A 24820-nucleotide genomic window follows, 5' to 3' on the forward strand; every position below is an offset into this window, starting at 1 on the left:
CTGCATCTCCAACAAAGAGACTGAAAAAAGGTCACCACCCGAGGATAAGAAAGGAATACAAGACGTTTTTAGATTTCCGGTCCAAATTGGAAGCTTAAAAAAAGGCAATCCTTTTCAGCCCCAAGGTTCAAAGAGTATGCTGACCAGGCCAATGAACCATTCAGGCCTAGAAAAATGTGGTGGGGTCAGAGAGTCTGAGAAGGAGATGTTATAAGGGGTATGATTCAAAGCAGACAGGTGTTAGGAGGAGGGCTGCTTCCCCTTGCATGTGTGTAGAAATTCCATTCCCTAAATATCTTGAATCTGAGCCATGCAAGGAGCACGTGAGTAGAGGAGGTAGGGACTCAAGGAAGAACAATTTTTGATTTTTTGTTGAGGTTCCCCTAACATTTATTCATTTGTTCATCACTTATCTTTACCTTGGTTTTGTTCTGTTTATTTCTTAATATAACAGCAATAATATATTTAATTGGGAAAATATACAAAATGCAGAATAGTGCAACAATAAAAATTGATATTACCTGTAATGCTATCTCTTAGAAATATTCATTAACATTCTGTCATATATTCATCCAACTATTATTTTATTTACAATATCTACATCTTTGTTTTATTTGGGGATTGTTATGAAGAAACTGTTTTATAAGCTGCCTTTTAAATTTTAAGTGATATCATGAACATTTGGCAATGTCATTAAATATTCTTTTAAAATGTGATTTTTAATGGCTGCATGGAGCGCTGTCTTCTGGATATCCTCTAATTTATGCAACTATTATCGTGCTCATATTTCTACTGAGCCTAACCTGTACCTAATTTTGTGATGCATATCCTTCTACATAATATTTTAGCCCGTCTTTTTCTTTTTTCTTTTAGATAAATTCCTATTATGCATATTTTTCAGGCTGTGAATATTTGATGTCAAGTTGTCCTCCAGAAAAATCTACGGATTTACATTTCACCAGTGGCATGAAGACTGGCTCTCCTCCCATTGCCTCACTCATGAGAAATTAATTCCTCACTCATTAAATACCACTGTAAAAAAAAGAACTTCTACAGTTCATACTCAAATACTTGTTGTAGCTTTAATATCAATTTCTAAATTTTTGGTGAGGCTACCCTTACATTTATTCACTTCTCATACTTCAGTGTGCAAAATGAAACTAAGATGAAATTTTTCGTCACATGCATACTTTTTGCACAATGGAAACGGAGCATACTTATCTCCACTCCTTCCTGACTCCCAAGATGTTGGAGAAGCCATAAAACATCGCCAACACGGCTGCCGTGGCTGATGCAAGGCAACACAAAATGGCTGACCTTAAATCTGCCCTCCACCCTAGCAACAACGGTGACCAATCCTAGAAATCTACCCTCTGCTCTAGCAACAACAGTGACCAATCCCAGAAATCTGCCCTCTGCCCTAGCAACAACGGTGACCAATCCCAGAAATCTGCCCTCCGCCCTAGCAACAACGGTGACCAATCCCAGAAATCTGCCCTCTGCCCTAGCAACAACGGTGACCAATCCCAGCCCGACAGGTGTCCCTGCATGCTCCCAGCCTATATAAACCTGTGCACTTCCTGGATAAAGCTGTGCCTTCCACTCACCGTGAGGGTTGTCTCCGGAGTCGTGTGCTGTGTGTCTGTGTCTGTGTGACTGACTCAGTACGTCCACTTACCCCCAGCCATCAGCTAACCAACACCGAGGTAATATTATTCTCACTATCATTTGTCCCACTATTAGTAAATGACTAATAAAAAGAAAAGACAAACTGAGCAGCAGAAGGGAGAATAGCAGAAGAAGATATGAAAAAAGTTTGGGAGATGGGTGTGTAGGTAGAATTCTTGCCTGCCATTCTGGAGACCTGAGTTCGATTCCCAGCCTATGCACTCCAAAAAATAACAAGACATCCCAAAAATGGTGTTGTGATAAAGGATATTCACATGGAAAAGAATGAAATGTGACCCCCACATAAGAAGGTAGATAGCAAATTGACACCTGCAAAGTGGCTAAGATTACTCTGAAGGAGGGGAACCCAACAAGAAGAAAACAAAATTTTTTTGCCAGAGAATGCTGAGAAAACTCCATTTAGACGCTAGTGCCTCTGAAAGTCTTTATTAAGAATAGCTGGGCCATCAAATTCCCTCTCCCAGCTCACCCAGCCTGGCAGCTGCTCCTTGTCCTTCCAGGGGGAGATGAAAGGGTAGTTACTTGGAAGGTAGTCCTATGTGCTGTTAGGCCAGGCAGGGTTGGTTTATGGAGTTGTCTGGATTTAGGAGGTGTATTAGGGTTCCCCACAGAAACAGAACCAATATGTGTGTGTATGTATATATGTATGGTTGTATTTGCACATAAAAAGAAAATTATTTTTAGGAATTGGTTCCATTGATTGTGGGGACTGGCAAGTGTGAAAATAAGCGGAGGCTGCCAGCAGGTTGGAAACTCAGCAGGAGCTGAAGTTTCAGTCTCGAGGCAGAATTTCTTCTCTGGGAAATAGCTGTTTTTGTTCCTAAGGCCTTCAACTGATTGGATGAGAACCATACATATTATCAAGGGTAATCTTCTTAAAGTCAGTTGATTGTAGATTTTAGTCATGTCTACAAAATATCTTCACAAGAACATCTAAATTAATGCCTGCTTAAATAACTGGGTATGTTTTGGTTTGTTAAAGCTGCCAGAATGCAATATACCAGAAACGGAATGTTTTTTAAAAAGGGAATTTATTAAATTGCAAGTTTACAGTTCTAAGGCCATGAAAACATCCAAACTAAGGCATCCAGGGAAAGACACCTTGACTCAAGAAATACCAATAGGTCAAGAACACATCCATCAGCGAGAAAGGCACATGGTAGACATCTGCTAGGTTTCTCTTCCAGCTTCTTGTTTCATGAGGCTCCCCCACTGGTATTTTCCTTCTGTATCTCCAGGGGCTTCTGGCTATGTGGGCTCTTTTAGTTCTGAGCTTTTTCCAAAATGGTTTCCTCTTAAAGGACTCCAGTAAGCAACCCCACCTTGAATGGGTGGAGACACATCTCCATAAAAACCATCGAATCAAAAGTTATTACCCACATCTCCATTGAAACAATAAAAAGATCCAACTCAGCAATATTGAATGAGGATTAAAGAACTTGGGTTTTCTGGGGTACACAACAGACTCAAACCAGCACAGAGTCCTATAGCCTAGCAAAGCTGACACACAGAATTAGCCATCACAGAAAGGTTAAATGAAATCTGCACACAGAATGGCCAGACACCTGCCTCAGTCTCCTTGTCCTGCTGGGCTCCAGTATCCAGCTTCCACCTGCTCATGTCTGGCCCAGGAAGGAGCTTGGAAGATATTTCCCTGGAAAAGCTAACTGCCCTGGCTAGTGCTATACTGAACATTGTCCTGCAAGGTCCACTAGTTAACAAGCTCTGCCTATGTAGACACATCTTCCAATCACATGTCCACGTAGTACTCTTAACTATCAATGGACACCAAATAATCACAAAAGAAAACAAATCTAGAAGATCAAGAGAATGGAGTATGCAGAGATTACAAGTCATTGGAGTGCTCCATTCTCTAGGAAACTGTCCCTCCTTTCTCCAGCTCCAGAGCCCCTTTTCTTTCCTTGGATTCCTAATGCATGCTCTAGCTGGCTTATTTCTGACAGTGAATTTTATCCTCTCTTTCAGATGCTAAGTTCCAAGAAGTTTGGCTCCATATTTTATCCATCTCAGTCTTCCCCTGTAGCACCTCAGTAAACAGTTTCAGTAAACATGACTAAGGAGTGGACTCGGGGTGCTATTCATTTCTCCCCATACATGGATATTCAGCATAGCCTTCATGGTATAACCAATTGATTCAGCCAGTTCAATTAATTAATTCAATCAACATCCTAGGAGTCCCCATGTTGGAAACAGTTTTCACAATAGCTACCATGACCTGAGTGCTTTGAGATGTCAGCCACTGTGCTGAGAATTTTTTTTTTTTTTTTGCATGGGCAGGCACCGGGAAATGAACCCGGGGTCTCTGGTGTGGCAGGTTAGAGCTCTGCCTGGTGAGCCACTGTGGCCTGCCCACTGTGCTGAGAATTTGACTCAAATTACCTTGTTTGAGCCGTAGGAACTAGAAGCTAGGGGTTGAGGATCCTAAGGGTTTCCCGGCTGACGGGATTAGACAGTCTGATTCAGACCTAGGTATTCCAACTCCAGAGCCTAGGTCCTTAAACCCGAAGCCAGATTTTTCTTCCGACATCATTTGGAATTCACAGTATTCAACTATAGGCCCCTCACCAGGTTCCATGATAGCATTCCTAGCCGGTGGTCATATGCATTCATAAATTAAATCTAAAGGCTTATGCTGAGAAATCTGAGCAGAAATTCATTGACCAGTATCACAGGTGGGGCTTCCAATTGCGGAGTGGAAAGCAGCCAAGCTCACAGGCTCACACAAGACCTTTCCAGGCTTTGCCGAGGTCCGGAGGTATCGCAATAGGGTTCTACTCAGTGCTCCTGGGCAGTGATTTGGCTTAGGATTGGAGTAAAGGATTGTAAGAGGGGAGAAAGGAATAATATTTCTATTCCTTACCTCTATATCTGCACAAACTCAGGCAAACATGGCCTACTCAGAAAATTAGTGCAGATTAGATATAAAGCACTGGTAATAGCTGTCATGGATGAAAATCTAATCTGGTCCCAAGGTCCTCCTTGAATATAAATTAAGCCTTTTGGAAAGTAGATGAGCTCCTTTGGCCCTCTGGAATCCCAGGGCATATACTCAATTGGCCTGTAGAATAATATGCTTAAAAAGGAGGCTTATATGCATCCATTACTGACTTTGCAGGCTGTGATTGACTGAATAATGGCCTCCAAAGATATCCAGATCCCAACCCCTGGAACCTGGGACCTCATACGGCAAAAGGAGACTGTGTAGTTGTGATTACGTTAAGAATCTTGAATGATCAGGATAGGTCCTAAATGTAATCACAAGTGTCCTAATAAGAAGGAGGCAGAGGGGAATTTGACTAGAGAGAAGAAGACAATGTGAAGACTGGAGTATGACACTATGCTTTGAAGGTAGAGAAATGTGGCGACGAGCCGAAGAATGCAAGGAGTGAAACTCTAGAAGCCAGAAAAGGAAAGGAAACGGATTTTCCCCTAAAGCTTCTGGAGGGAGCACAGCTTTGTGGAGAACTTGATTTCAGGCCAGTGAAACTGATTTCAGATTTCTGACCTCCAGAACTGTAGGAGAATAATGTGTGGTGTTTTAAGTCACCAAATTTGTGGCAATTCATTAGGATTACCCAATATACTGTGTTAGTTAGGAAGCTAATTTGAGGAAATTGAAGAAATCATCCAAGACATTCAATAAATGGTGCCTGGCTGCATTCTGAGCATTTCAAATCTGGCGGTGTTCGGTGGTTGAAGGTAGGATAGTCTTGGAATTAGACAAACACGCCTGTGACACTTTATATCTGTGCTTCAATGTCTTCAGCTGCAAAATGAGAGGACTGGATTCAGTCATTGCACATTTGAATCTTCTACCAACTGATTTCATTAGTCTGTGGTGTCAAAATAGTTTAAACTTCGCTGCGATACATACTCAAGAAATAGTACTTCTTTTTTTAGACCATAAATATGATGAAAATTATTTTTTCCTTTTATAGATCAAAATATGCATCAAACAGCATCCTTTCTAACTCTAGATAGAGATGGCTATTTTTTTCCAGGGAGTTTTTCAAGAGAACAACCAAAATAATGCCAGCTGGGACTCTAGCACTCATGTTTGTGATAGTTAAGACTTAAGATAATAAAGCAAACATCAGCCAAGTATCATATTTCAAAGCCTCTCATCTAACCTAAGTATAAGTATGAGCTTACACTGCTGGATACCTTACTTAAACTTTAATGAATGATATAAAGTTTTAGGAACTATCACAACATACAGTTTGTCTTTAGGCGCCTCCTGAAATAAACTTACAAAGTCTCTAAAATCCTGACACTTGGCAGAAAGTGCTGATCATTACTTGTTAAAGAAATTAATTTATGCAGCACCAGTTTCTTCCTTTACCATAGGTGAGAAAGTGCTTATCGGTGAATATTTTCTACAGTCATAAACCTGTTAAGAAAATGCATTTGGGGCTCATCATGCTGTTGACTTTGTGATATTTACTTTGCTAGGTCTTCATCCTTTTCTTTCACCTTTAGAGAAGTGTTTCACTTGCCAGAAGGCAGAGCTGGAAAGTTGGAAAGACCCTCTACATAGATGACCACTTCCTGGAATTGTGGGGATTAGAGTGATTCTGTAGGTCAACACTAGGCTGAGCTCCTTTCCTATGAGCTCCCTTAACTCAACTGCTCTCCTTCTGTACTATGTCATGGCCATGCTTTCAGATTGGTCCCAATCAAATGCTAAGAATCAAAAATGTTAACCTCTACTGCAATGCCTGGCTTCTGCTCAGTACAGAAGCATGGTAAAGGGCTCTGCAAAAGAATCCCAGCACCACCACTGACCACTTTTGCGACCTTTAGGAAACTCCTTAACCTCCCTAAGTCTTGGCATGGTCCTCATTTTTTCCTTCCCCTTTCCTTCCTCCTGGACTCACCAATTTCTGCTGCCAGTTGTTACAGTTTCAATAATGTCCCCCACAAAGTCATGTTCAAGCACTAACCCCTACTCCTGTGAATGTGGACCCATTTGTAAACAGGATCACTGAAGATGTTATTCTTTAAAGTGAGGCCTAACTGAATCAGGATGGCCCTTAATCCGGTATGCCTGGAGCCCATATAAGCAGAGGAAATACGGAGAAACAGAAGGAGACAGATGGCCATGTGACAGAGTCTGAGAATGAGTTAGGAATTACAGGTCAGCCACCACCAGAAGACTTTGGACCTCAGAAAAAGCATAATCCTGCCAACATCTTGATTTTGGACTTTTAGCATCCAAAACTGTGAGACAATAAATTCCTGTTGTTTAAGCCAAGCAGTCCATTGTATTGTTTAAACAGCCCTGGCAAACTACGACGACTAATCTTAGCAAATACAAGCAAGAAGGCAGGAGAGGTAACAAGGCAAAAAAGTTCTGACTTGCTCAGTACTGTCATAAAATGTCCCTGTGCCCTCTGGAACTAAGAGATATTTCAAACTGACACTTTCTCTAAGTGGGTGCTTTTATGGGTTCTTTGGAGACCAGCTCCTTTGGGATACTCTGAATATAACTTCCTTGTCAGGGATCACACTTGATCCCTGCCAACTTCTGTTTCCAGAAGGGCACTGCACAGTTGGAACCCAAGACAACATTCCAGCCAAGATGTAGCCCTGGGTCTGCCTGGCACCAAAATCACCTTGCTTTTCTTACGGGCATGTCTGGCATCTGACCACACTGCCACTCTAGCTGCTGATGACACAGATCCTGATCGCTGAGTGAGGTTAGACTTAGCTCAACGGGGGAAGTACCCCTTCTCAATAGGTAACACATCCATTTAATTCAATCAATCAGAAGTACTAGAAGGCACACTTTATAACGTCTTCCTTCACCCAGCCACGTCCAACCCCACCTCCCCACACACATGTGCCCATGCATGCACACATGCTGGTAACCATCATTTTACTTCCTTGTTATCCTTCCAGATATTTTTTATAAATTCATATCTGTGCTGGTTTGAAAGGAAGTATGCCCCCTAGAAAAGTCATGTTTTAATCAAAATTCCATTTCATAAAGGTAGAATAATCCCTATTCAATACTGTATGTTTGAAACTGTAATCAGAGCATCTCCCTGGATGATGTGACTTAGTCAAGAGTGGTTGTTAAACTGGATTAGGGGATGACATGTCTCCACCCATTTGGGTGGGTCTTGATGGATTTATTGGAGTCCTATAAAAGAGGAAACATTTTGGAGAAAGAGAGAGATTCAGAGAGAGCAGAGAATGCTGCAGCACCATGAAGCAGAGTCCACCAGCCAGAGACCTTTGGAGATGAAAAAGGAAAACGCCTCCTGGGGAGCTTCATGAAACCAGAAGTCAGGAGAGAAAGCTAGAAGATGACACCATGTCCGCCATGTGCCCTTCCAGCCGAGGGAAAACCCTGACTGTGTTCGCCATGTGCCTTCTCACTTGAGAGAGAAACCCTGAACTTCATCGGCCTTCTTGAACCAAGGTATCTTTCCCTGGATGGATGCCTTAGATTGGACATTTCTATAGCTTTGCTTTAATTGAGACATTTTCTCAGCCTTAGAACTGTAAACTAGCAACTCATTAAATTCCCCTTTTAAAAGCTTTTCCCTTTCTGGTATATTGCATTCCGGCAGCTAGCAAACTAGAACAATATCTATAAGACAAAACAAACCTATCTTTTTTTTTTCCTCCTTTTCTACACACGGACAACCTACAACACACACACTTCTGCATCTTGGGTTTTTTCACTTAGCAATGCATCTTGGGGATGGTTCAGTACCTAGACAAAATAGCCTCCTCATTCTCTCTCTTAAAGGGACAGAATATTTCATTCTCTGTAGGATTATAATTTATACAACTAGTACCTACTGATGACCATATGCGTTTCCATTTTTCACTATGAAAAGCAAATTATGCTGTAAATAATCTCATACATGCTCACATGGATGAGTATATAGATAGAGTAAAATCCTTGAGACAGAGTTGCTGGATCAAAGGGCATATGTATTTGTAATTGTTATAGCCCATGCCAAATTGCTCCCACCCACAACAGGGCACTTTTATCAAAACACAGAAGAGTTTGCTGCTCTATATTCCCACCAAAGCACTGTGTATTCAAACATCATTTTTGACACTTGGATAAGTGCAAAACCATTTATTGGATAAACCATATAATCCCCACTGATTTGAAATGCCACCTCATTCAAAACCAAACTTACATATATGTGCTTGAATATTTTTTAAAGTTAACCTCTTTCCCTTTATTCATTTTTTTTAAGAATTTTCCTGGCCATTTTGCTCACATAATTTCTCCATTTAAGCTTTAGGAATCAAATTTCCTACTTATAAAAACAATCTAATTGGTCTTTTTGTTGGGGTGGTGTGAAATATACAAATTAATTTAGGAAAGATTTGCACATTATGAGATTTCCCTCCACAACCAAGAGCTTGGTGTGTCTTTATTTTATATTCCTCAGAGAATACATGTTTTCCTTATAACTTGACTTGCACATCACCTGTTAAATTTTCTCCTAGGTAGTTGATCTTTTTAGAACCTATTTTGAATGGTGTCTTTCTTGTCATCATAATTTCATACTGGTTGCTGAATTTATATATGAAACTTACTAACTCTTCAAATGTATCTTGCATTTGAATATTCACTATTTTGATAATTTTCCAGTTGATCCCTTGAGCTTTGCAGATAAGCAATCAAAGCATTTTAAAATTATGAAGAAAACATACCCTCTGTTTCTAATTTTTATCCTCTAGTTTCTTTCTCTTGTCTATCTGCATTGGCTAGGTATAAAGTAATATTAAATAGCAAGTACAATGGTCATGATATCTTTCCTTCTTTACTAGACTTCTTCTAGTGTTTCTCTACCAGGCATAATGGCAACTTCTGTGTTGATGTATGTGTTGTGTGTGTGTGTGTGTGTGTGTTAACAAAATTTCATCCATTTCTACCTTATTAAAAAGCCTTTTTTAATTAACTAAAGAAGGACATTAAATTTAATCATCTATCTTTTCAGCATAGTTTGGGACCAAAGACCTTCACAGTTTCATCAGCTTAGTTGTTAAATTATGTTTATTTAAACCATCCTTATGTTCCTGTTGTAAACTCTGTGTTATCATGGTGAATTATTCTTTTAATGTATCATTGGAGGCTGTTTGAATTTTATTGAGGGTGATTGCTTCATGGTCATATGAGAATGCTTTTCCCTTTATTTTTGTGCTATCCTTATTGGATTCAGGTGTCGATATTGTTCTGGCCTCATAAAAGTCATTTAGAAGCTTTCCCTTCATCTGTTCTGAAATGGCAGTAACACTGGGGTATTGACAGAGCTCTGTGAAACCAAGTGTGGCTGGGGTTTTCCAAGATTCTGCTTTCACAAACTTTTCTATTTTGTGTGTATTATTTGTCCTATCTCTGTTTTAGTTTTGTTTTGCTTTTTAAATCTCAAGGACAGAGGGTTGGGTTTAACTCCTCAAATTCATGGCACATTATCATTCATTCAAACAAGGCCCCCTCTTGTTTATTTTTTTTTAAGTATTTATTCCTTTTTACCCCCCACATTCCCTCTTAATGCCTTTCCCCCACATGTAGGCAACCATTCTATTTTGCTTAATATGTAGTTTTTTAAAAATATATCCTTGAAAACTGTGCATTGAGTTTTTGTATGTACTCTTTTATTTATACAAGTGGAATTGTGTTATATACCTCATTCAAGTTCTTTCCTCTTCCCTCAAGCACCATGCTTTAAGACCAATCCATGTCACTATGCAAACTTGGAAACCAATGTTTCTAACTACAGCAATCAACTCCAAGGTGGCCAGCCACCAGATTTTACTTCTCCAGGCTTCCAATAATGGGCGCCAGTCGTCTTCAGCCTCCTGCCACCACGAGTGACTAGGTAATTCATATCCTCATACTTGGCCATTTAGGAACTTAAATGTAGAGAATTCACTTGGGTTCTGTACCCAGCGGAATTGCTAGATCATAGGGTATGTGTGCATTTAATCTGGCCAGGAAGTGCCATATTATACTTCAGAATGGTTAATGCATCTACACTCCTACCAGCAGTCTGTTCTCCACTACCCCACTGATTTAAGTTTCTGGTTGTTTTCAGTCAAATAAGCCCTTACTGATGATTATATATCTTTGTTATTTTAATTTTGATTTCTCTTCATATGCTGGTTAGCTTTTGGTCTGTTATCATTTATGTCTTGCCTACCCATATTTCTTTGTCACTTTTTCTAAAGGAATTGCTCTAATTTTCTTCTTGGTCTTCAAGAGTTTCTCAATTAATCTAAATATTAATCCTTAGTTTTAGACATTGCAAATATCCTCTCTCATTTGTCACTGATCTGTCCACTTTTGTCCATGATGACCTTTGCTTGAATAGACAATTTTGATGAAATCAAATTTCTTGGATTTTTGACTTATGCTCTTGCTTTTGAGATTTTATTTTAAAAACTATTGTCTGCTGTAATTAACAAAGGTATTCTTTTAAATTTTTGTCTATCAATTTTAGAATTGTTTTCTTTCAGATTTAGTTATCTAGTGAAATCTATGTAAAGACCACCTTATCTGAAATATCAGGAAAGGATCCAGTTGTGTTTTTCTATAGTTGGTGAGCAAGTATTCTGAATACCACCATAATCAGAGGTGTGGTTTAGCTTTAAATATAATTTTATTAAGGACCAGGCATACATGGTTTGGGCCTGGAGCTCTTTTTTCTGGTCATTGACATGCTGATATGAGTTTGTATTAATATCTGTCTTCTATTATTAACCCTGTAAAGTATAATACCCAGTAGGACAAGTTCTGCTCCTACTCTCTTTTTTTTTTAAATTAGCTTAAGTATTTTTGGACTTTTATTCCTCTATGTACATTGAGTATGTTTATCAGGTTTCTTTTTAAAAAATCAATTGTAATTTTGATTAGGGTTGCATTGAAATTATAGGTAAATTTGTCCCAACCAAAAACATGGATGTCTCTCCATTTCTCCAATCATCTTCTGTGTTTATTAATTTATTGACTTTTTATTGGTAAACCACCTTGCATCTATGGGCTAAACTCTGGTCATCTTGTGTTTTCTTTTAAATACCTTATTGGTTTCATATAGTCCTATTTTTTAGGACTTTTGCATTTATATTATTTAATGAAATGGGACTATCATTTTCCTACGTGTGTTAATAATTTTCATTTGGTTTCAGAATCATGATAACATCAACCTCATAAATTAGTTCGGCAAGCTTCGTTTGCTCACTTGCTGTCTTTGCTCTTTTTGAAAATCTTCTGTAAGACAGAAATTCCTTAAAATTTTTATAAAACTTACGTGTAAAACCATCTGAGTCAGCATTATTTGGGGGGATGGGATTATACATTTTACTATCATATTTAATTCTTGCTTATCTATTCAAACTCTTTATCTCATCTTTCACCAATTTTGGCATTTTATATTTTACCAAATATGTATGCATTTCATCTAGGCTTTCAGATTTTATTAGCAAACAAATGCTTCCTACACTTAATCTTTAAAATTTTTCTATGTGCACAGCTATACTCCTTTTTTTTGCCTATGTATTTTATGCTTCTCTATACTTTCATTTTTCCTTTAACAGTCTTCCCAGGTGTGTTTATTTTATTAATATTTTCGAAGAACCATATTTCACTCTTGTTAATGGTCGCTATTATTGTGTTGCTATTTTCCTTCTTCTGGCTTGTTCAGATATATTCTATTGCTCTTTTCCCAGCTCCTCGAGATGAATGATTAGCATGTTCATTCATTAGATGAATGATTAGCATTTTTTACCTTTCTTGTTTCCAGATAAATATCCTTAAAACTATAATATTCCTTCAAAATGCTGACTTGTTGTCATACAGTTTTTAAAAATCAGTGTTATTGAGATATAATGTACCCACTTTAACCATACAGGTGGATGAGTTTTAACATATGCATATCCCTGAGTAAGCACATGCAGTCAAGATACAGAACACTTCTGTTCTGTCCCAGCAGGTTCCCTTAGGCCACTTTTCAGTTACTCTTTCCCCACCATGTGCCCCAAAGCAACTACACAACTACTGATGTGCTTTTTTTGCCATTATATATTTGCTTTTTTTTTTTTTTTCCCAGCATGGGTAGGCTCCAGGAATCGAACCCAGGTCTCTGGAATAGTAGGCAAGAATTCTGCCACTGAGTCACCATTGCACCGCCCAATATATTTGCTTTTTTAAAGAATTTTTTATAAATGGAATCATAGAGAATGTTGTCTTTTGTGTCTGGCTTTTTTCACTTAGCATGTTTCTGAGATTCAGCCATGTTGTTATATGCATCAGCAATTCATTCTTTTTGTTCCTTTTGTACAAATATTCCGCAATTTGTTTATCCATTCACTTGCTGATGGGCCTTTGATTTGTCTCCAATTTGGAGCTTTAACTAAATCTTCTATGAACATTTGAGTACAAGTATTTGTGCTGTCCCACAAATTTTGAATTATAGCATTTTATACCACTTATTACTAAATATTTTTATGTTTTTTTTATGGTTTTCTTTTTTTTAAGTCCAGAATTATTTAGTAATGTGCTGCTTAGTTTCCAAATATATAAATTTTAAACTCTTTTTGTTATTATTTCCTAATGTTTCCATTTCCTCTCTATTCTGGAGTCGGTTTTCATAACTTGTTATCCTAGAAAAATTATTCATTGCAACCAAGTTCTCAAAGTTATATTCATGGAGTTGAACCAAGTAATTCCCCAGAAGTCTTTCAGTTCCTTCTATTTCTGTGGTTATTTTCCTACTATTAGTTTTTATTTTTCTGTACTTTTTTAACCTACATTAGCTAATGGGTTTTCGCTTCTTTTTTTCCCAAAAGGACTGATCTTGGAATTATTTTTTTAATTCCACTCTTTTTCTCATCAACTAATTTATATCTTCTTTTTGTACTTTCTTCCTTCTGCTTTCCCTTGGTTCATTTTGGATCTCTCTAGTAACTTATTTTTGTTTTTCTTATATATTAATAGAAGAATGGAATTTATAGTTTTATAACGTATGCGCTGCCATGTAGAGTTTTCCTTTCACTATTTCGTAGATACTCTGCAGTTTTGGTGTTGGATTCATTTTTTACTCACAAGTGACTTAAGAGACTTAAAAAAAACACTTTTCGGGTAACAGTGCTTTTGTCATTGTTTACTTCTACTTAAGCATTATTATCAGAGTGTATTCTTTGTATGTATTCCGCATTTTAGATTTCACTCAGTTTTGTTTGTGTCCTAATATATGGTCTCTTTTTTTCTCACTGTCCCATGCATAGTTGGGGGAAAGGTACGTTCTGTGTTCATTGAACAGAATTTGGCATATATCAATTAGAGCTCTCTTGTTAATTGTGTTATTTATGTTTTCTTACTTTTTTTTTTTACTTGATTTGTCATGGGGCAGGAGAATGCATTACGTGTCTCTTCTTATAAAATATTTCTGCATATATTTTGCATATTGAAATTTTTGCTTTAGGCATGTTGGTGGTATGTTCCGAGGCTGATGCATTCTGCTCACAGCTGATAGACCCTGTTTCTACCTGGTACTCTTAGAACCATGACATAGTTGTAGCTATGAAGGCTACCAGTAGATCAAAGTTGTTCTAATCCTATTTCCTCCCTACTCATTTCTCTTCTCTCCTTTCAATCAATTTTAGGATGTGCTATTTATTTTTGCACTTTAAATATATACTAACTTGTTTTACTTAGTTTATCAGCTATAAATTGCATGTGCTGTCTCTTCACTCTGAAAGGTCAGAAAATCAGCTTATTTAACACTGACTCCTTTATGTCATACTACTACTATCGCAGTTACATCATCAGGGTCCATAACATTTGCATTCAGTTCCATAACAATATCTTGATATTAATTTTGATTAATCAGTTATGCCTGCCAGTCTTTTTGCCCTGCTCTAGATTCTGGTCCCCATGCCACCCCTTCAGGTCTCAGGCCTCAGGAGAAAGGAGGCGTCTGTCCCTTTAGATCCACAGTGAGCAGCTCCAGGGCCGTGAGGTACTTGGGGGCTCTTCAACTTCTCAGTCAGAGAAGGGGAGCCTGTTCCCAGAGAACAGAGTCTGACAGCGGCAGAGAGAGGGTGCCCAGCAGGAAGGCAGCGAGCCAAGCAGGAAGGACTTGTCTGTGAGCACCTCTGAACATGCCCCCTGAAAACTCAAGGAGAATCTGGGCAGAGACGGCAGGGAACATAAGTTCTGCTTGAGCAGATGGGGACACTGAGTCCCTAAAACTTGGGTTGAAGCAGTAAAGTGGTGACAATTGAGTCCCCAGGCTAGATGGGTCTGGGACCATTTAGACTACATCTGAAATAAAATGTGACTCGATAGGAAAATACATGTGTTGTAGATAAATTGTGAGGTTTGCTTGAACAAAAATGTGGGATTACAGATGTTTATATGAATCTCTTACTCTAATAGATACAGATGTAAACTATTTTCTTTAAACAAGAATTGAACTTAGAACTGGATAAAAGAAGGAAATACTCCCTACTATAATTACTAACATTCTCTGAATAGAATATAAACTTGCCTTTCGGTCCTTTTTTACCTTCTACTATATTACACACACATCTGCATACATACACATATCATGGTAGCTTTCAGGTATTTTCCCTCAACATGCCTAGGATTTCGTGTTTTACTTCCATCTTCCTATCTCTTACTACCAAAGTCCAGAAAAATAAAATCGTCTTCACAAATCCTTTCCTTGTCCCAAGGCCACTTTTTCCTCCTTGGAATTCCCATGGCGTTTTATCTGTACCACTCCAGGGCTTATCTCTTCTGTCTTATATTATGGTTGTTTGTGTGGACATCATGGTCAAGAGAAAAGAAAGACTCCTAACTTGAGAGCCGTCTGAGGAAGGATCCCAGGTCCATCCCTCGCTAGGTGGGTGGTCCTGAGAAAATCCCAACTCTGGAGAGCCTCTGTTTTTCTCATGGTAAAAATAAAAATAATACTCTCTCCCAGGGTTGTTTCGAGGATAGGAGATAATATATGTAAAATGCAGGGCCTGGTAAAAATGCAAAGATTTACAAAATTCCAGCAGTCATTATGATTATTGATGATGACATTATTATTTCTTATGTCCTCTACTAAAGCATTTATTTATTCATTCATTCAACAGATTTTTATTTAGGAAGAAACCATGTGCCAGGCACCGGGAGCCACATAGAGAAAAAGACAGAGGGTTTTAGGGGTGAAGACAGAAAATAAACAAGTAAACAAACCCAGAGATAATTGCAGATGAAAATGGTGCTGTCAAGAAACTGAAACAAGATATGCAATAGAGAGGGAGGGAGGCACTGGGTAGGAGATAGGGGTGTGTGATAAGCAGAGACTTCTTCAGGAAGGCGACTTCATTGCTGAGAACAGAGGAAGGAAACACCTACCAGAATTTGAGAAGCCAGAGCATGCTGGCAGGAGTGGACAGTTAAATGTGAAGTCCCTGAGGGGAGAATGAACTGGCAGCAGCTTGAGCAAAGGAAGGTATGCTAGAGGATAGCCTAAAGAGATGAAGAGTGTGGATATTCTTCTCAATGCGACAAGGAACCTCCTTGAAAACTTGATTCACAATGGAAGGAGGGAGGGAGAGATGAATCTGATAGTTCTCTGCCTTGCCAGGGAATCTAGTAGAGACAGAGGCCAGCCTTTGTGGGTGGAGAATTTTCCCAACCTCCTGTGAACATTTGGCGTCGCCTTGGCCTCTTTGCTCGGGTGGTCCCAGATGGTGGTGGGGGCTGGGATGCTGGGAGGTCCTGAGAGAAGTACTCCTCGCTCCTTCTGGCTCACATCTCTGGCAGTTCTGTCTCTCAGGTCGCAGATAACAACTGTCAGATGGTCTTACTGTGAAGCAATAAGCTTCCCCATAAACAAGAAGGCAGGCCAAGCTCCAGAAAAGCTGTAGTCTGGACAAAACACAGAAGGCTGGAAAGAATTAAAAGTTCATGTGCAATTGAACAAAGCACCTCAGGGAAATGGAAGGGGTTAAACCTAAGCACACAGTGTTCTCAACGCCCTTGAATGCACAAGCAGAAAAATAATCACACATCCTTGGTAAAAGGACGAAGAAATGATGAGAGAACCAAGTCAGTGTTTCCCACACAAGAACTAGAAATAGTGTTGTAAAAGGTAGGCTTAGTCCAAAAATGGAGGCAAAAAGAAAGATGGTAAGAAACAAGCTAGGAGGAGGGGGCCTCAGGGAAGGGCCTGCTCAGCATGGCCTGGCACTAGCTCCTTTGTGGCCTTGAGGGCACTTCTCAGCAGTCAGGGTGACTGAGGCTAGTGTGGCATTGCCCCTCTGTACACCTTCCCCATGTGGTGGGGGAACCTAGACAACAAATGGACAAATAACAGCCTTGTCTGAATATTTTCTTTATTAATTTTGGTCTTACATATAAAAAGAATTCAACTGAAGCCAGCCAACTGCAGGAGCCAAATTGTGCCTAGATGCTTGCTGATGGGTGATGGAAAGGATGCTGATGGTACAGGACATAGCAGCAGCATTTGGATGAGAAGAAAATGTGAAGCTCTAGGACCATATTTGGATCCAGCTTGGAGGCTGGTGAGGCTGGATTGGACAAGAGAGTCTTGTTGGTGGTCATATTTTGAGGAAAGTAATTCAATCATCTAAGTTAAGGGTAGAACTAGCTGACTTGTGTGTGATTCTTTATGTCAAGTTTCCTTGTTGAGGCCAGTTTTGTACTCAGAAAGCTGTGTGAGCCTTTCTGAGAAGCAGTGCCACGATCACAAGGTGACATCTGTGGCTTCCTTCTACCTTCCCTTGAACACAGACATTTTTCACCAGAAGGATAAGACGAGACCTATATGTGCAGAACTTCTCCTCATGTCAAAGCCTTTCTAAACTTCACGTTTATAAAGAGGAGCACAAAGCATATTGGCATGAAGGCAGAGATTTTCTCTAAAAATTGTGAAGATATTTAGAATTTAAATTATTAGGAATGTCTCAATCCAGTAGCAAATCACTATTCTAAACGCTTTACATATAGCTTACCAAAGTGTGGCAAAGTAAACATTATCACTGCCACATTAGAGTTGGTGAGACTATGGCTCTAAGAAGTTAAACAATTTTCCTACAGTCTCAGTTAGTAAATGGGATTTCCAAGTTGGCCTGGAAAAAAAAAGAATAAAACTCAATTCTCCATGACCACCATAAAGAAGAAATTAAATGACAAGTTTCAATTGTATGATCACCTTTGGTGGAAATATTCTGAAAGTTGATTATGGTTTCATTGGGGGCTCAACATTTTTATGGAACATGAATGGGATATAATCTTCTTACATGAAATACAATAATGTAGCCTCTTATGGGAGATATTTTGAGTTTATAATCTCCAAAGAGAAATGCTGTTTTTAAATTCTTGGCCAAGGTTTCCTTTGTGTGTCATGAAGATCAACCCCATGGCTAGAGCATTGGAAAGTAAAAATAGATTTCCCACTAGCAGCAATTGAAGTAGGACTTGTTTATCAGCCAGAAGGAAATTCTTTAGTACTTTTCCTGCTTTAGTTCTTTTTCTGCCATCAGAACTAAACAAGTTTAATCATAGCACGGGGTCGGTACCAACATCATGCAAAGGTGTGATAGAGGGTCACTTGCAAAGGATGACTCCAGAGATGTGAGGGGAAGGGTTTTGGACCCAGGAAGACTTTAGGGTCCAAAGCAGCCAAGTATGGATCCTACCCCCTGGGGGGAGGGGGAGGAGGAGAAAAGAATTTCTTTTCTAACTTATCAAAAATGAACATTTTTCAAAAAATCTAAAAAAGGGTTATTTTATTGCACAGACATGCAAGTTTTATGTCATTTTCAAAGTAAATTTTTAATTATATATGAGGTAGGGAACCACTGCACCATACTCATTTTCAAAGTTTAGGGCCTATAAAGTGAAAAATCTGCCTTAACTCTACCATTAAACATCTAGAAAAAAACTCCCTCCATTGAGACCAAAAATCCCTCCATTTGCAATGAGTTCCTTTGTGCTAGTTTCTTCCCTCAAGGGAAGGTTTTCTTTTTTTGAGGCAAATGTTGTGGGAGTGGATATGTAGATATATATCTGTGGGTTAATGATTGGTTTATCAGAAGTGTTTTTTACATTCCAGAAAAAGTCTGGGATTTGGCAAGGGGTTGCCATCCCCACCTTCAACCAATGTGTAGATTTGAGAGGAGGTAGGGACAAACTGTGCTGACCTAAATTTTTTTTCACTCTGGGCCAGTCCCTAATTCTATAACATTTGCTAGAGAATCATTAAAATAAGGAAATCTTTAGAGTCTAAGAACTCATCTGGTGCAGTCACCTCACCTTCTTGAGGTCATAGAACCTTTTGGGAATCCACTGAAAATCACAGTCCTTCTCCCCAAGAGTTAAAAAAAGAAAAGTGCACTCAGACACATCCTTGAAAGCTATTGCATTGAATTTTAGAGGGTTCGCACATTTCTGAACTCCAGGTTAGGATCAGATAACCCATATATTTTATAAACAGGGAAGTGGAGGGCCAGAGTGGAGAGGTGCTTTGCTTGAAGTTAGCCAGTTTCAAGGCAAGGATGAGAACTAAAGTTTTCACACAGTCATTAAAAGAAATAGTCCCATCAGATTCTCATCTGTCAAACATTTCAGCAAACACAAATAGTAGGGTGACTCTATTCAGGAAGAAGATTGTTTAGCTCAGTCAAACTTTTTATATTTTCCAACTGATGAAGTAAAGCAGATTCAGAACTCAACATTTTTTTTCACATATGGGGCATGTGACCCTGTTAAGTGGAATAGTTGGTGTGTAGCAGTAATTAGAGGAGGGTATAAAAGTAAATGAACAATTTGAATTTAAATCAGAAACATAGGGCTAATGTAAAAAAAAAAGTTGGCTGTTTTAGGCATATTGTTAACATTTCTTCCTTGAATTGTGTGTTCATGTATGTATGCATTGTATATAGTACGCCTTTTCTATATAGTATACCCCCATATGCCTTTTCTAACCAGTGCCACAAATGTATATCTCAAGATTTCAATGGATGTGGATTTATTTGTCAGTTTCTGTATATAGATTATTGTATTAAATATAATTTTATAGAGATAAATTCATACACCATATAGTCTGTCTAAAGTATACAATTAATGGTTCACAGTATCATCACACAGTTGTGCATTCATCACCTTGATCATTTTTAGAACATTTGCATTACTCCAGAAAAAGAAAGAAGAAAAAAGAAAACCCCAAACATCCCATACCTCTTTCCCCATCCTCTTATTGACCACTAGTATTGGACTCTACCCAATTTTAAGGCTTATAATAGAAATAAGTTAACTAAGACAGTGTAGTATTTTCAGAAATATTGTTCTAGTTTGCTAGCTGCCAGAATGCAACATACCAGAAATGGAATGACTTTTAACAAGGGGAATTTAATAAGTTGCTAGTTTGTGGTTCAAAGGCCAAGAAAATGTCCCAATTAAAACAAGTCTATAGAAATGTCCAATTTAAGGCATCTGGGGAAAGATACCTTGGTTCAAGAAGGCCGACGACGTTCAACGTTTCTCTCTCAGCTGGAAGGGCACATGGCGAGCATGGCGGTGTCTGCTGGCTTTCTCATGGCTCTACCAAAGAGGGACTCTCTCCAAAATGTTTCCTCTTTTAAAGGATTCCAGTAAGCAGCTCCACCTTCAGTGGGTGGAGACACATCTCCATGGAAATCATCTAATCAAAAGTTACCACCCACAATTGGGTGGGTCACATCTTCATGGAAACAATCAAAATGCTCCCACCCAGCAATATTGAATGAGGATCAAACAGCATGGCTTTTCTGAGGTCCACCACAGATTCAGACCGGCACAACTATACATCAGATGGGTATATATATATTAGAGGATCAGAACAAAACATCCAGAGGTAGACCCTCACAGATGCAGACAACCAACTTTTCTTTTGTTACATAGATTTATAATCATCATGAAAGACCAGGGCTTCTGAATTACAGTTCAACAACTTCAGGAGTTTCCTTCTGGCTGTTCTAAAACACTAGACACTAAAATGAAATATCTATATAATGAGTCAGCAGTCACAGTCATTTGTTCCCTCTTAATATCTCAGTTAATCCTCCTCCCTCACATTTGTTCTTCCTCTCAATCTTCAGGGAAAAATAAACTTACTAAGAAAAACTTTTATAGAGACTTAGAATCTAGAGCCTAGAGCATTCCCTAGGATTTTCAGAACTACTGTTGGTTGGGGTTTGACATGCTGTAGTTTCTATATATTTTCATGGTGGAAACTTTAAAATAAAAGCTCCAAGTTAGACAGAACTGGGTTTGAATCCCAGTCTACATTCACCAACAGAGTGATCTTGAACAAGGTATATTCTAGACCTCTGTTTTTCTCTCTGTAAAATGGTTTAGTAACATTTATAACCCTTTGTGATAAAGAGTTGTATGGGGTGCAGATGTGCTATTTGATAACCAGTGATGGGCACAGAGCTAATGCTTGATAAATGTGAGCTGTGGCTATTACTTGGGTTCTCACTAGAGCTGATCCAGGATAGGGTTCTGAAGTCATGGATAAGATACTGATGACCTCAAGTTTTTGACACTTCCTGAGGATAAGGCTTTGCACCAGATGATAAATAAAGGGTTTTGTCCAGCAATAACCCTTTGTGATTCTGTGATGCTTTCTGGTCCCTTGGAAAGTCTGCTTTGGGAATCTTGTCCTGGAGAATCCTTTCCTCTGGAGCTTCTCCCACCTGTCTGCTCTGATTCTCTGCAACTTTTTGTTGTCTCATCTTGGCTCTGTACCTGCCTCCCTCTCTCTACTCAGTTGGCTAGCCAGACTGACTTCAGCAACCCCTCCAGGACATGACTTCCCAAATCTGTGCCCAATTTGAATTCATGAGAACACCCCAAACCTTGCTGGGAGGAGGATGTTAAAGCCCTTTTGAAATACACTGTAATCAAACTGGTATAAATACACATTTATTTTAAATGAATTTAAATGGGGGTGAAACTGAAAACCAATTTCCTCATCTCTAAAACAAGTGACCCAAACCAGTTGAGATCTGAGATCACTTCCAGAACTAATACGGAAGCTCAGAGTCTCTGTCATACCAAGCACATAATAATAGTTCCTCAATAAATACTGAGAATGTGGGGGAAGAATACATAAATATTGAATTTTCTGATAAAAAATACCAAGTAATCACCTTCCTATTTTATCTAATGACTCAATTTTAGCACAATGGTTCATTTTATTTAAAAGTCCACTAATCCTCAAACATTTTATTTTTGTCTTGTAGGTCACAAGGCAAAGTTTCCCTGACCAGAATTCACTCTCCTAACTCTGATCTCCAGTTTCAGCCCTGTAGTTGATTGCATTAGGAAAGAAGAATGTAAAAGAATGCCTGCTTATCATCCCCACTATTAGCTGAGGTCCTACTCTTCTGGATTCCACAATCTACTTTGAGCTTCCTTTGGCCTCCCTTGAGGAAGCCAACTTTTGGTTTTTTAAAAAAAAGACAATCCCGTTTTGGTTTCTTAATGCTGCCAGAACACAACATACCAGGAATGGAACAGCTTTTAAAAAGAGAATTTATTAAGTTAAAGTTTCCAGTTCTCAGGCTATAAAAATGGCCAAACTAAGGAGGCATCCAGAGAAAGATACCTTGATTCATGGAAGACTGATGTCTGTCACATGGGAATGATGTGGCTGGCATCTTTGGTCTTTGTTCCCTTGGTGGGTGGGTTTGAAAGGATTTATGCACCCTAGAAAAGCCATGTTTTCATTCTAATCAATCTTGTGGGGCCAACGGTATCTTCTAATCCCTATTCAGTACTATAGGTTGGAAACTTGATTAGGTTACCTCCATGGAGATGTGACTCAGTCAATTGTGGGTATTGAACTTGATTAGATGCAGATGTGTCTCTACCCACTCTATGTGGGTCTTGATTAGTTTACTGGAATCCTATAAAAGAGGAGACATTTTGGAGAGAGTTCCTTTTGAGAATGAGGAGAGAACTGCAGAACCATGACAGGAGGATGAGAGGACCATAGAGTCCACCAGCCAGTGACCTTTGGAGATGAAGAAGGAAAATGCTTCCTGGGGAGTTATCGAAATAAGAGGCCTAGAGAAAAAGATAGCAAATACCGCCATGTTGGCCATATACCTTCTAGCTGAGAGAGAAACACTGAATGTTATCAGCCTTCTTGAACCAAGGTGTCTTTCCCTGGATGCCTTAGCTTGGACATTTTTATAGACTTGCTTTAATTGGGACATTTTCTTAGCCTTATAACTGTAAACTAGCAACTTATTAAATTTCTCTTTTTAAAAGCCATTCCATTTCTGGTATATTACATCCTGGTAGCTAGCAAACTAGAACAACTTGCTTCCAGCTTCTAATGCCAGTGGCTTCTTCTCTAGCATCTGTGGGCTTTCACTTAACTCCTCTGGGACACAACTCTGGTTTCTGGCTTGCTTGGTACCTCATGGGAAAGTGCATGGTGGTGTCTGCTGGGCTCTGCCTCTCCAAATGTGTGTGTTTAGGTATCTGTTTTCTCTATCAGTGCTCCAAGCATCTCCAAATGTCAGCATCTCCGTCAAGCTCTGAAGCAACTATTCTCCATGCATCTAAGCTTTGAGCTTCCTTCAAAATTGTTTAGCCTTTAAAGGACTCCAGTAAACTAATCAAGACCCACCCTGAGTGGGTGGAATACATCTACATCTAATCAAAAATCATACCCACAATTTGGTGTGTCACATCTCCATGGGAACAATCCAATCAAAGTTTCCATCCTAAGCAATAGGTCTGCCCCTACAGGACAGGACCGGAAAGAAACCATGGTTTTTCTGGGGTACATAACGATTCACAACTAGCACATTCCCTAACTGATTTCCTTCTGTTTTTCTGTATTGTGTTGTTTTGTTTTATCTAGAAAAACTGAGATACCAAAAATAGCATCGCCCCGGCTCTACTCTCTGTTCAGTATTACTGACTATAGGACAGTTTTCTAGGATTTGAAGATAAAACCGTTTTAAAGAAGACCTTTTGGCATTTCAGCAAACGACAGCATGGGGATTCAGAATTGATACTAAACTTTGTGCAACAGCACTGTAACTCTGGTTGCAGAGTTCCAGAATCCACTTTCACTTCCCAGAGAATTCAAGAAATTCCACATGAGGGACTTTGCTTCCCTCTTGGAAAACATCTATAGAGGGGCAGACATTTTCTATAAAGGGCTAGATAGTTACGTACTTTACTTCGTGGGCCATCCAGTCTGTCACACCATTCAACTTTGCTGTTGAAATGCATTAGGCAATACACAAATGACTGCACATGGCTGTGTTCCAATAAGCCTTTAGTTACCAAATGGGGGCTAGATTTGAAGCCCCCATTCCATAGTTTGCTATTCCCTGGGCTACAGAACATAGAGTGGTGCATTGGCTTTCCAACATGTGAGAGGGGTTCTCATCCAAAGATTTTTGTGTTTTTATATTTTATTGTTTTCTTTCTCATTACAAAAATGGAGATATGATCATTGTAAAAATTACCAGGAAAGAGGGAATAAAAAGCATCCATAATCCCACCTTGTACATGTGGCCATGTCATATTTATATGTATATATGCATATATATATATTTTAACAAAATTGGGTAAATATGAATATGCATATTTATCTAATTCTCTTCTACTTATGCTATTTTTAAACACAAATTTAGACTAATTTTACTGATTTATGCTTTATGGATTATTTTATTTTTTTCAGGAGCAGTGAAGAACTCCAGCAATACCATTTCTTATCTCACATTTACAATTAGAAGACTATGGTCCTTGAGATTTGGAGCTTTGGACCAACTTCCATGGAGAGAGTGGACAGGCTCCTGCACGGCAGATGCCAAGAACATGCTCCTGTAAGATTAGAGTGCAGAACAACCATGGAGACAAGTTGTGTGTGTGTGCATGTGGGTGTTCTGTGTGTGTTGGGGAAACAACTAGTTACTAATATGATTTCCTGTGGCCCTTGTTAATAGCTACTATGTTATAAGCCCTTCAGAAACCCTGAAACGGGCAGCCTACAGAGCAGGCTAGCAAACTAGAACAACTTGCAAGTTAATAAATTCCCTTTTTTAA

General features: G+C 39.0%; 1 long non-coding RNA gene across 1 annotated transcript; it reads left to right on the forward strand.

Moving 5' to 3' along the window:
• Window positions 1-1591: 1591 nt before the first annotated feature.
• LOC143676600 (uncharacterized) lies at window positions 1592-24820 on the forward strand. The gene is made up of 4 exons (XR_013172213.1): window positions 1592-1706; window positions 10403-10565; window positions 21991-22123; window positions 24456-24820. It is a non-coding gene; the product is annotated as an uncharacterized LOC143676600 (long non-coding RNA).

The sequence above is a fragment of the Tamandua tetradactyla genome, chromosome 3, assembly GCF_023851605.1.
Source record: "Tamandua tetradactyla isolate mTamTet1 chromosome 3, mTamTet1.pri, whole genome shotgun sequence".
Taxonomy (NCBI): domain Eukaryota; kingdom Metazoa; phylum Chordata; class Mammalia; order Pilosa; family Myrmecophagidae; genus Tamandua; species Tamandua tetradactyla.